The sequence below is a fragment of the Haemaphysalis longicornis genome, unplaced genomic scaffold (assembly GCF_048455015.1).
Source record: "Haemaphysalis longicornis isolate Haplotype H1 unplaced genomic scaffold, Haemaphysalis longicornis Haplotype H1 scaffold_1, whole genome shotgun sequence".
NCBI classification, from domain to species: domain Eukaryota; kingdom Metazoa; phylum Arthropoda; class Arachnida; order Ixodida; family Ixodidae; genus Haemaphysalis; species Haemaphysalis longicornis.
In genome coordinates this window covers 112,809,712-112,823,577 of record NW_027526203.1, presented here as the reverse complement: position 1 = coordinate 112,823,577, position 13,866 = coordinate 112,809,712, and positions in this window count along the sequence as shown.

The window sequence follows — 13,866 nt, the reverse complement described above, 5'->3', positions numbered from 1 at the left end:
ACACCTGCAAATAATACTGCAGGACCTACAACCAGAAAGCTTGACCATATACGGTGAAAGATCGATATGAATACATTTAAAGTAATACTGTAGAAACATGAGATAAGCACCCCGTTGGGTCGATGTGGCGAAATGTCAGCACAAGTAGACGAATATAACTACACCTTGAACAGTTTGTCACTTCTTATCCCAACCACAAGAAACCAGTGCAGAATAGGCACGGGCGAGGCTGCACTCGGCAGGCACTGCGAAATAATGCACAGTAGGCTACCTATGTCGATAAGTAGAATATAAAACCAATGCGTACCGCTGGTGTTCACATATGAGACAGAAAATTGGCGTATAATTAAAAATCTGGAACGAAAAATTTGGTAAGGCAACGCGCCATGCAAGAATGATGACTGGAGTAATGCTTCAGGATAGGGAACCAGCGTCCTGTATGAGAGAACAAGCTCCGGGGTTGATACCGTAGGCGAAACTAAGAAAAAGAAAATGGACTTATCCAGGCCATGTAGCCAGGCGAAACGACAACCGGTCGACTACTGGGGTAACAGAGTGGCTATAACAAATAACGAAGTGCAAGTGGAAAAAAGGTGCTATCCACACCCGGTCCGAACGGCTAGACTTAAAATTTCGGTATTGCATGGTGTGCAAGCTGAATAAATGATGGTGTAAAAGCTCAGTAAAGATCCATATCTTTCAGTACAACCGTAAGGACGTGAAAAAGATTTCTCTTCTCTCTCTCTCTATCTTTCTCTCTCTCTCCGAATATTTCTATCGGAAATCCCTGACTATCCCGCGGACCATTTAGCTATCAAACTGGTTTTTTCTCATATATGTAACTCTTACAAACGTGTATAGAAGTGTTAACAGCAAGAACTTCAAACTTCCAAAAAGTTAAGAGGGCACCTAAGTCCTCCTAGCGCTGTCGTGATAGCGAAAGCGTTAGTGGAGTCGTCCTCTGATTAATATCATTTTCTTCTTCCTTATGCAGCCTTTGTTGTTTTCTCAATTACTACGATTGCGCACATACCCGCGCTCGCGACGTCAAGCACAGGCGATATATATAGCGGAAACGTACTTTCCCCCTCAATGAATTGTTACTTATGTAATTAGCATGCTTAAATTAGTCATGCACACCTGAAACTATGTCTATTGTAAACGTTTCTGCGCATAACTTAAGTCCCCCTTCACGCTTTTCCCTTCGCGCCTATTTCAACAGCGGGGCTTTTAAAGCTTGATTTCCAGCGGTGCCGGGTGTCGCTTAAAAATCGGCGCGGCAAATTGGAGAGGAGGAAAATGCCAGGCCAAGACGTGTGAGGGGAAAGGGCGAGGAGGCAAGGAGCTGAAAAGCAGGTGTGGGGATTGCGCGTCACGGCACAGACGTTGGGGTGGGGAGGCGCGCACCGGGGATTGGCTGCGCCTAGTGACGACGTAAGCTCTGACGTGCAGATGTTCTTCTAGTTGAGAGAGACGGGGTGTGCTCGGCCGAATCAGTGTTCGATATACCGAGGAGGTGGACTGCTGCTGTAGCTGGTAGTGCGGACCACCAGCTCTGCTGTTTCCACACTCTTCGCATCTCAACTGCGAAGGTGGTCGAATTTCCTTTTCTCTGTTTCTCGGATTCGACACACGCCTTCGGTGGCATCGCCCGGCAAAGAGGAAATCTGGCAAGAACGTACTTTGATACTCACCTAAGCGGTAAATCTGTAATGAGAATCATGAAATTAGTCATGTATGCCTCGGTGCGTGTCCCTAACACACGTTTCCCATTCGAACGCTACACGCATGTGCATTCAATAGGTTCAGCTTTTTTTTCATTTCATTTTATTTTCATGGAGAAACCCAAGGGAGGCTGTGACTAACGGCCTGATAGAGGCTTCATCACCCGATTCACAATGTCAGCAACAAAAGTTATTTTCCCAAATTGGAACACAATAAGAACAGCAGTCATGTCACATTTTTTACGTGTCATACAGAGCATTGGTCTACAAATGCACAGAAGGACAAAAGGGCCTACACAAACAGAGTAATTCACACACGCTAAGACCAAGCGACAACATACCTATATCTCAATTATGTAATGTTTGTTAGTTTTTGAATGCGCTTCAATTGTTGCACAGAGCTGGGGTGGTGTTCCAGTAAAACGTGTGGCGTATCTGCTTGCTTCGCTGCAAGTGGCGTCGAAAGAAGATGCTGTTCTGTTGCCTCCGCCACGTGAACCTCTCTCTTCTCTTCCCCTCCCTTTCGAACCTCCCACTGTAAACACGGAAGAGGGTTGCTGAAGTCAATTTCATTTTCCCGCTTTCCACTACTCGCCCCACCTACTAGAACTTTTTGTACGGTTCAATCTGGAACGAGGTTCAGGCTCGCGCGAACGCTTTTTGAATTTTTGGATCAAGACATGGTTTTCAAGGCGTATATTTGTATTCACTATCGCAAATGTCCAGCACACATTTATTTTTTATTAAAAGAACACTGCGAGTACCACTTGTGCATTAATGTTTTCCTTCAAATGTTCCTAATGTTTTTTTTTTTTTTGCTCAACTAGGTTGATTATTGATTGTGGGGGTTAACGCGCCGACGCTGCACATGCGATGAGGAGCGCCGTAGTGGAGGGCTCCGGATTAATTTTGACAGTCACTTGGGGATCTTCAACGTGCGCCGAAATCTCGAACACACGGGCGTTTTCGCTTTTCGCCTCCACCAGAAAAGCGGCCGCCAACCACGTTGACAAGTGTGAAGCGTGCTTCCAGATTCAGTGGTTCGGAAACGTTTTGGCTTTTTCTTTTAACTTCTTTTAAAATTCTTTTAACTTTCGGCCGGGCGGCTGAATCGATCAACATGCATATCGACATACCCAAATTTCCGGGTTTAAGTAGCCCAAGAAAGACTATCGTTCTTGCGCTGGGGCGGCGTTGGAGGCACTCGTCTCGCATTTCGGCGGCCCCCGTTTCGAAGCCTCCACTGTCCCAAATTTACCAAATTCGTTTTGAACTCCGTTTCGTGTTCGTTCAACCGTCCGCATCTTTGTATTCCGCCTGTGTGCGTCTGTGAGTCCACTCGGCCTGCCGAGTGAACTCATGCTTTCGAAATCAGCCAGCCTGATAGCTCGAAGCTGCGACGACGGCTTGGGCGCCAGGTGGCCGTACCGTTGCACCTACGGGCCGTTGACCAAACCTGTCCAGTTGCGTCTTAGGTGCACACTTGGTCGACCATCCCGTGGAGCCGCATCACACGTGGACGTACGCACTCACAATGCCGAGAGACAGAGAGAGCAGGCAATTACGGCAGCCACAGGACCAAGCGCCAGCGAGACGGGACGCGCCGAGGCGAGGCCAGAAAAAACAACTGGAGGTTTGACTCTCTCTTCGCCCACCCAAACGCAAAAAGTTGGCTCTGTTTGTGAATCCATTCAACTAGTTGCTGCCCGGCCAAAAAATTGGCATCATACCCGCTTGCTTCGCTGCACGTGTCGGTCAAAATATTTTTCGAATAATTTGCCCTGAATGCACTTCTATATCGAGAAATAGTGGTCGCGATATGTTCCTTGCCATCTACCAGACGTCCACCTGAGCGTTTTAATACTTCTGACTCGTCGCACCTTGTAGACTGGACAACTCGCAAACCATTAAACTACGTCATCTCGATTCAGACAGGTAATGATTGCCTGTATGTTGGCTTCTAAAGAAGATAATCTCTCTTGCCCTGTTAAACGCGAAAATTTTGGTCTGTCTGTCTGTCTGTCTGTCTGTCTGTCTGTCTGTCTGTCTGTCTGTCTGTCTGTCTGTCTGTCTGTCTGTCTGTCTGTCTGTCTGTCTGTCTGTCTGTCTGTCGGTCTGTCTGTCTGTCTGTCTGTCTGTCCCACGATTCAGCCACATAGCCAAAAGTTAAAAGAATTCTTGAATGAGAAGTTTAATAGGCAAAACATTTCCAAACTGCTATATCAGGTAGAATACTTCACATTTGTCACCATTGTTCAAGAAAAAGGACACATAAGGAATTTTGAAGCAAAACAGAAATACATAGCTGATACCAGAAGGGTCATTCCCTGCCAAACGACCCAGCCGTAAAGTCGACCATCACGAATTTCTCCAGTAAAAATTGTGTCTCCATCTTGCATGGTTCACAATGCTCCCTCAAAGTATTTTCACCGAGAAAAATTTCTTTCTTTTTGTAGCCGACCTTTTATCTCCAGGTTTAAAGCAAACTTAGGTCTCTCAAAAAATCATTAAAAGATCACTTCTTTTTCAATCGCCACCATTTTTTCGCGGGCATGTGTCGATTCCTTGGACTGCCCTATGCCCCATTTTTAAAAGATCTTTGCCTTTATTTCTCTCGTTACGCCAGTCAGAAAATACACGATTTTACACATTTTCAAACAGTTTTAAAAAATATAAGCGTACTCTTTCCGACAGTGAAACATTCTTTTTTCTGAATTTCACCATTGTGATAATTCGTAAAAAAAATATTGACACTGAAAAAAAGGAGAAATGTACGAGAAAAGATTTGTCAACTTTGGAAAAGTCTCCTTTCCGGCCCATATTCACCCCTAAATGGCGCGTTGTTGTGCTCTAGTAAAAATATCAGATACAAGGTATTCGCTAGTACAAATTATCCCAGTTTATTTGAGGAAGTTTAATCGGAACAGTTTCTGTTTTAGCAGAGAAAACATTTTTTGAATATTTACATCGACACTTCGGCAGGTTGTTCTAGAGGGCCTCTTCTCTGCACGGCACGTGCCTGCCTTCATGAAATATGCGTGAGCCAGCGGATTCGTGCTGCAAGAATACCGTTCTCTGCAATGGCATTTCGGGGCGTCAGTACGAAAAAAGAGATAGTTCGAGTGCTGGTGGGAAAAGGGCAAAGTGGAGATAGCGGTGGTGCGTCCATTGTGTGAGTACGTGTAGACTGAACAGCTAGCTGGACATCAGACGTGCATTTAAAGCATCAGTATGTGTTATGCGTGGTATCTCTTATACATGCCTAATAAGGAAGCAAACAGCGGCCAAGACATTGAGTTCAACGTATTTATTTGCATGCGTTAGCGGGAATGACGTACACTGATGCCTTACATGGACGTCTGACGCCAGCCGTTGAGTTTACCACGTAGTCATGGAATGGCAGCGCCACCACTATCTCCACGTTGTACCCTTTCCACCAGCGCCTGAACTAGAACCACTAAATAAGCTACGCTTAAGAGTAACGACACTGCCGCACGGCGGCAGCCACTTTGGTGCCTGACAGCGGCGGGGGGGAGGGGGAAGGGGCAGCTTTATGCGCCTTATTGCGACTGACAGTGACGTGCAGAATTGGTCCGGGCGCCGCTTGGCAACCATGACAGCTGTGTTTAATTTTCGAAGATGTAGAGGCAGCGCGCCGGTGCGATAGGGTCAGGTTCGGCTGCGCTAGCGTAGCTTATTTAGTGGCATTAGGTTACGCTAGAACCACTAACTAAGCTACGCTTTTTAAGTGGCTACAGGTTACGCTAGGCCACTGTCGTTCTTTCCCAGCGGGAAGCGACGCAGGCGTTCTCCGCCTTCCCGCCGGCTGAAACAGCCCAGCCCAGAGCAGCACGGCATCGCTACTCTGTCTGGGGGCTTGAAAACTCACTCCGAACGTGTCATACAGCCGCACTGCGCTGCGAAAATCACGACTTATCGAAGAGCGCGCGCGCGGCAACACAGCTGCACCAAACTGTCGGCGCCCATGGGCCTTCCGAGGTAAACAAACGGCATGTGACGCGGTTCGACCAATCGCCGCTTTCGGCGGCTTAAAACAATAACAGAAAGGAGTGCCGATACTCAGAAACCTTATCTAGTGGTTCTAACGTGAAATATTCCTTTTCCTGTATTGACACTACGAAATAAAATTGCCTGGAAAGGTAATCTTGCAGCGCGAAGCCGCTGGCTCGCGCGCCCATCATTAAGGCAGGCGCATGCCGTGCAGAGAAGACGCTCTGTGGAACAACGTGCAACGTGGAGAAGTTTATATAGGTTTAGAAATTCAAAAATTTCTTTCTCGGCTAAAAGAAAAACTGTTTCGATTAAACTTTCTGAACTAGACGGCGATGATTTGTACTAGTGAATACCTTGTATTTGATATTTTTACTACGAGCGCAACAAGGCTAAATTGAGGGGGATACGAGCCGGAAACGAGATTTTTCCAACTTTGACAAATGTTTTCCCGCACATTGCTTTTTACTGCAAAGCAGTATATGTTAACCCCCCCCCCAGTTTTCATTCCGGTATCATCGATTTACTCGGCGCCACTCCGGGGCTCCTCCTCACCACCGCTGACACCTCTTCCACAACTATTTTCCCCCTCGCCTTTACCGATGACCTTTTGGCAAGTTGCGCAGTCGGCAGCTAACGGCGGTATGCGGTTATCAGATGATCGCGAAAAATAACCAGAAGCACGGATGGGCGTAAAATATGCATTGACGATTACTACACTCCCTAATATGAAGTTTGGGCGCAGCGCGAGCTGAAGCCTTCTCGGTCATGGCGCATTTCTGGTGCGTCTCAGGAAATGTTCGCGTGATCAGCAAACGTACTACGACGGCGTGCGCTACTCTGCTGCTACCTCGCAGTGCGCCGCCGCCGCCGCCGGCCAGCAAGTTGCAAATCTTGCTTGAAGCTCCCGCGCACATGTCACGTGGTTCGGATTAGCGGAGAATGGAACAGCGTCTGGGGAAAGTGTCAGGGGTAGGGCGCTCCTTTGTGGCTACACATGAAACATGTGTGAGAGAAAGGCAGTGAGAGAGATGACGCCGTAGGCGCACGTGTCGTACTGCGCTTCACCCTTCGCTAGACGCTCCTCTCCGTTTTCTTTCTTTCGTCACTGCTGCGTTCGCTCACTCGGTTACGCGGACATTAACAGACGCCGCTCCCGCGAAGCCCAGGTAACGGGTGCCAAAGGGCCGCCGCCTAAAACGACCTAAACCCGCCGTCGCCGTTTTCACCCAAATTCACTTCGCTAAGTAGCTGCGAATCCCTCCAGGTAGAGGAGAAACTTCCCCAGTTGGGATGCCGGCTTGAGCCCATATTTCTTTTTGAGCTTGGAAGGCCTTCCGAGTGGTATTTTCACCGGTGTCTTTCACGCCTAAGTATGCGCCATCACCGGTTGCCGGTTTATGCGTGCGCGGTTTGCGGGTAGAAAAAGGGGGGCGTGCACGCACAGCTAGGCTTCATGCCGCTTCCGATGAAATGCCGGTTGGGCTTGTATTTAGATGTCGAAATTACGTGGCTCAATGCGGTTAGTCGGCTGCCCTCCTCAATCGAGGGGTTCGGGCGGGGGTTGATGTGTTACACAGACATCTTACACACACAGTAAGATGCGTACGAGGGGGAAGGAAAACGGACAGCCACAGGTTTCTACACGACACTAGAGCTCAAGGGCTTCCAGGTTCTAAATCCTTATGGGACGGATGCATGCCGTTCGTTTGGAGGAAGAAGACCAAGAGTCGAAGCGTTGGCCCGAACACAAGCGCGAATGGTGCAAAAACAACAAAAAGATGCTGGTACCACCATTACCGCCTCAAGTTCAGCTCGTGGAGTAGCGGCGAATCCCTGCCGGATGAACAGCAAATTGTTTCCTTGGAACGCCGGTGTGAGCCAATATCACTTCTTCAGAGGGCTTTCATGGGATATTTTCAACGGCGTCAGTCACTTTTAAGCACGCGCACATGACCGGTTGCCGGTTTATGCGTGCGCAGGTTTGTAGTGGAGAATAGTGGGAGGCAGGAGGGGAGGCGTGAACGCCTAGCTATAGGTTTCATGCTCGTACTGATGGGTGGCATGTCTGTTGTGTTGGTGCGAGATTTAAACGCGAACGTTAAACGGCCCAATGGGACTTGTCCGGAGTCCTGAGCGGATGTGGTTTGTGTGTTAGGCTATGTTCAGATTACCGACGCAAAACCCGTATCGTGATCTATGGACGTAAAAAAATGCCATGTCACGCAGTTCGGTTCGCTGAGACGTGAAATGACGTCATTCTTTAAAGGTATTACTACAGTAGCGGCAACAGTCTGAACCCGGCCTTACACAAACAGTAAGATGCTTACGATGCGGGAGGGACACAGGCACAGTTCCATGTTTATCTGCAAGAACAAAGCTTGGATCCGTCAGAGGTTCATTCAGCTAGGAAATATGCTCCATCGCAAATTACGATAAACGTGTTTTGTTTCGTACACTCCGTGGACTGCGTGCAGCTTTGCAGGTCATCCATTTCACAGAGTGGAAGGGCACTAATTTTTTAGTGTCAATATATATTTTTACGAACTTTCCACAATTGTGAAATTCAGTAAAATTTGCTGCATTGGTGGAGAAAGTGTGCTTGCATTTTTTAAAACAGCATGAAAATGCGGAACATCGTGTATTTTCTGAATGCCGTAACAAGAGCAACTAAAAGCAAGAAGCTTTCAAAAATGTGGCATAGGACAGTCCAGGGCCTCAGCATGATGTCCACAAAAAAAATGTGTCGATTGAAAAAGAAGTGATTTTTTATTAATTTTTTGACAGACCTAAGTTTGCTTCAAACGCTGGAGACAAAAGAGTAGGTACAAAAAGAAAAAAAATGTGGACAAAAATACTTTGAGGGAGCATTGTGGGCTATGCAAGGATGAGCCATCAGTTTTACCGAATAAATCCGTGATGGTGGACTTCACGGCTGAGACGTTTGGCGTGGACCGACAAAGCACTGTTCTCATTGAAGTGGGCGTATTTTTGCAGACATCAAAACCCTGTTAAATACAATATTTTATCTACCAAATACAAAAAGTACTCGTTCTCAAGCATGGAGCCCGTGGCTCGAGCGCCAAGCCATCAGCAACAAAAGGTGCCAACAGATGGCGTGCAAGCAGGGTGATCTCGGGAAAATTGAACTGAATTCAGCAAATCTGCATTGCGGTTACCATGGGAGGACCGACGCAAGAGGGAAACAGCGTGAGACGTGTGCGGGTGAAAGAGGGGAGGCAGCTACGCGGCAGAGGTTGCAGAAGAGTATTCTTTAGAGGACATTTACTGTGAAGAGAGCGGACATGCGGTCTTTTTTTTTTATTTTGCTTCTCTGTCTTCACAAGAACGTAGGTGAGGAGTCTGACTACCATTAAGGAGTACCTGGGGCGATTTCCACAACTTACTTCACTCGTTTCAATCGCCTATTTTTCAATTCATCCAGCCAGCATTAATCTGAAATAGTTTATATATTAGGAAATATTTTATTAAGAAAATCGCTCAATTTATCAGCCCAGTCAATATAGCGGACGTAGAGCTACTCAGGCACGTGTTCGATTGCCGTGAATGAATAGTTGAGGTTTAAATTTTTTAATTACCTTCAAACAGCTATAGATGTAACATATCACAGCGACTAAGAAACTTACGAAAGCAGCTGACGGAATATTTCGCAATTAAAACGGCATAATATTCTGCAACCTTAAGGCACAGCTTGGAATAAAGATACTTCAAGTGCCTTTTTTGAAAGGGTTTATTAGTCTTGATTCCCCCTCCCCTCTTAAAAAATGTAGGAAGCTCACACTAACGCATAAGAATTGAATGTAGCGAAGCTGTTTGCAACCTTCACGACCATCGCGAAAGCTAAGGTCCACGATTGCAGCCGATTTGCTTTTTCTTCGCTGCTGCGATGACCTTTCTACATCATTGTTGCTATATCTGTGAGCTTCCTTCATTTTTTGCAAGTGATAATCATTGGACATCACCTTGGAGGGGCGTTTATTATGATGCCTCTTTCTCGTTCCGAGCAAGTGTTGCCACGATTGCGACGAACGCTGGTGTTTTTTTTTTTTTTTTTTTGCAATCTTTGGCGATTTCCCGCTCTTAGTATTTTTGGCTTGACGAACGTGCACTGGGGACTGTAGGCGGACGCCACGAGGCACCCACACACGAACGCTCGGCATTTTCTTGATATTTTTAACTCTGGACAACAAAGTCTAGAGATTTGCTAAACAGCTTGGCTTTTGAAACTTTCGTACGGAGCACTTCAGGCTACTCAAAACATTAGGCAGTGTCAGTTTATTCATTGCAAATATGAGAAAGCTGGTTAAGTAAAAAGATATCCGCTTTTTTATGCCCTTTATAAGTTTAAAATAAGCCCTATCTCGGAGCTACGTTTCCCAAATGTTGGGGATTTTACGCGCGAAGCAGCTCCCTTGGGCTATGAGGCGCGCGGAAGTAGAGGGCTCAGGAATAATTTAAACCAGATGGCGATCTTTAACGTGCGCCGAAACCTTGACACACTGGCGTTTTCGCTTTTCGTCTGTACAAGAAAAAAGGCAGCCGTGTGAGGGATCGAACCCTCGTCCTACAGCTGAGCAGCACAACGTTTTATCCAGTGATGCAGGAAATATAGCTACAACCCTCAATGAAAATGGTAGCGTGCCGGTTATCTGCGAAAGTTTTCTTCTTTACTTTCAAACACGCGGGCTGTCATCTCCTTTTGTAATATTCCCAGAGGAGATGCAGCAGTGTTAACTTTTCTGTGGTTTGTGCATTGGTATGCAAAGTAACACAACCGAGCACCTCCGACTCCCCTCTACCAAACCGTTGGGCAGAATAAAGGGACCATGAAGACAAAACGATAAGTTGGCTCCAGTAACAACGGCTTTATCTCAGTAACAACGGTGCCAATTTCACCACAAGCTTTAAACAAAGGATCCAGATATTACCCGTGGCGATTCACCTGCCACTTTCTCGCCGGGACCTGATGACGTCACAGAGTATTGTTTGTGCGATCGGATGGGCGATTGTAGCGGTACCTCGTATTCCATTTTCAGCGTGCCACTTGAATGACAATGGGAAGTTAGCCCACTGGAGGCTCATTTCTACTATTTCCGCTTTACGTCATTGATGATGTCATGTAGCGCGGTGTTTGTTTTAGGGGCGAAGCTCCTCTTGCTGGGGCCCTGTCCCGGCCGTACACGGCACATTGTACACGGCACATTGATGCTGACTGTGGCAGGATCCCCCAAGGGATTTGCCAGCCAAAGATTGGCCGAAGAGGTCAAAACGTTCAAGGCGTTCGTTGCTACCCAAAAAGGAGGGGAGGAAGAAGAGGTTGTCGTTCGTCGCCTGCGACCTGAAGACACGTACCGGGGGTACGCGACACAAGACGCTCTGCAGAAGGCGACGGCCAAGGTAGCTGAAATGTCACACACCGAATTCGCCAACTTACCCATGGAGATTCTCATTGTACCAAACAAGCCCTACATAATCACCACAAACATTGACGTCGTCGACGGGCTTGTCAACGGAGCGGTGGAAAGCTTGACGTGTCGAGTCTTTATATGATGTGCGGGCGAATGTTTCACGGTTTTACCGATAAACATTTTAGCTTCGCCCCTCTCATCATCATTCACTTCGTGGAGATGGCGGGACTTTTTTTGTTTTCATATGTCTTGCGGTTATCCTGTTAAAAAACGCCTTAAAGGACTGGAACTGAGCTGCGAGGGTTACCAAAATCCAGTTCTGCCCAATTCAGCGGTGTTGTATTTTGTGTGCACGGCCCATTCAAAATATTGGAAAAGTGCGGCAATGTATTTGTTAGCAAATGCAATTTTTGAACAGGCCTGCAATATTTTCCTGTGGTGTCGTTGTAATCATATATAAGCGTATTCATCACAGGGAAAGTATATTACTGTTTTGGTCATGTAGATCATGTACCTCGCTCACATTTATACCTTGTGCTATCGACCATCACCTGCTGAACTTGCCTCCCCCGTTATGCAATAACCTGCGAGGAGCCTTAAAGGGACCCTGCAACACTCTTCGTGCAGTGCAAGTAAACCTACGCGACGTTTAGATTAGACTTCCAGGAACACCCGAGCCAAATATTACACGTGCACGTGAAGCGGTAAGCGCGCAAATAGCCGTGAAAGACACGAAAAAACCAACCGCGCTCTCTTCAATTCTCCTCATTATGCACCTCTGGCATGGCCTCTGCGACGTCAATCGGGCCATGGCTGTCCTGGCTGTCCTATTGGCTGTCGCTAACTCGCTGGTGAACTTCGCGGCTAAATTCTGGCATTTCCTGTGATGATCAGCCGTCGTCGGCGCTGTGTATGAACCTCTTCTATGTCTGAATCTGTCCGCATGCTTCTGTTGTTTCTTTTGCTTTGAGGGCGGAGTTTGAGTGACGAACTAAATATTCCACTTTCAACGAGCCCACTCGACAACGAACGTTTATTGCTCCAAAAACACCCTACCAGCCTAAGCGCTTGCTTGCGAGCAGGCCACCATGCCTGATTTTTTGTGGCACTAGACCGGAAATAGACACGTCTGCGTTGCGGGGAAAAGGACGAAACTCCCCAGCCTATGACATATCGAAGGCCGCCGAACAGAACGCCGCGCGCCACCCCCCTCTCCGGGAGAGAGCGCGCAGCTCTCGTCGTGTTGTCCGCGGTTGAGTTGAGAGGGAACATTCATGCGCGATTTTTCATCGCGCGTAGTTTCGGTGATAGTGAACGGATTTTCATCATTCTTGCGTGAGGAGATTGCTGGGTCAATAGACTTTACCTCGAAATACATTCCGAGTAGTCGATGGTAAGTGTTGCAGGGTCCCTTTAAAGGGGCCATGCACACAAAACACAAGTTTGGTTCATACGAAAGATTGCCTTGTTAGAATCATAATCATACTGACACCGCTTTTAACGCACACTTCGCTCAAATAAGGTATATAATTGGGGAAAAAAGGGAATGCCCGTGCGACCGACTAGATCATTTCCCGGCCCAGCTGTGTCATACGCCCAGCTGTGCGATTCGCTGAGGCCGGCAATAGCGAATGCCAATTAGGCAGGGCTTATAAGTTTGCCGAAGGAGCTATATGCGCTTAAATGTAGTGCATATTCATTTTAAAGCCGTAAGATTGGTGGGGTAAACAATGAAAGTTACGAAAATACACGTAAACATAGAAGTACCGATGCGCACTGCTGTTGGTACTGGGCTCAATATGCTTGTTGTAACTGCACAGCAGTCCGCCGCTTGGAGTTGCCTTACACGACACTGGGCGATTGGCGTAAGTTGTTGTCTTACGTGACCCTGTTTGTCGAGCATAGCCTATATTTAACGATTACTTTCTACCGTAACAAAAACCAGGTGCAAATACCGTCAAAAACAAAGCAACCGCGGACAACGCTCCGCGGCTCAATTTGGTAGCGCCATCTGGGAGGACTGCAGTAAGGCTGCAGAGCCATAATGATGTACTGGAAGTTTGTTTGAATATCTGCCCTCATGACTTCATGGCACACGTCACGAAGACACACGATTACGCAGGAGAATAAAAATTCTAACCTCAATTAATTTTTAAGTGAATACGGTACAGTTTGCGGGGCACAATAAAACACCAAATCTTTCTAATAAAACAAACTTGTATTTTTCTGCATGGCCCCTTTCAGGGTACCGTAAATGATGATTATTATGATGGTGATAATTATGACGGCGACGACGATGATGATGATGATTATGATTATGATGATGACGAAGTTTCCTCGTCCTAGATTATGGGATTGAAATCACGCGCTTAAATATTTTGCATCAACGCTGCAGACGTGGCCACATTGAGGCGAAGCATGGTCCGCGTTGCATACGCCCAACATCACAGGCCCGTCGCCAGCTATCTGCTCTGGGCTTTGTCATTAGGCGGGAGGACGGGCCTCTCCAAATTCTTTTTCTCGCACACGAGTCGGTACACTTCATGACCGCGATGCCCTGCACAGAGTCCTCCCAAGTGATTTTTGCAGCTGCCGATCATGAAGGAGCGGATCGAGGCGACATGAGGTTCTGGAAGAGGCGCCCATGTTCAGCTCATCCTATGGAGCGTTCATTATCACCATATTTGGCTACTCCAGTCTTT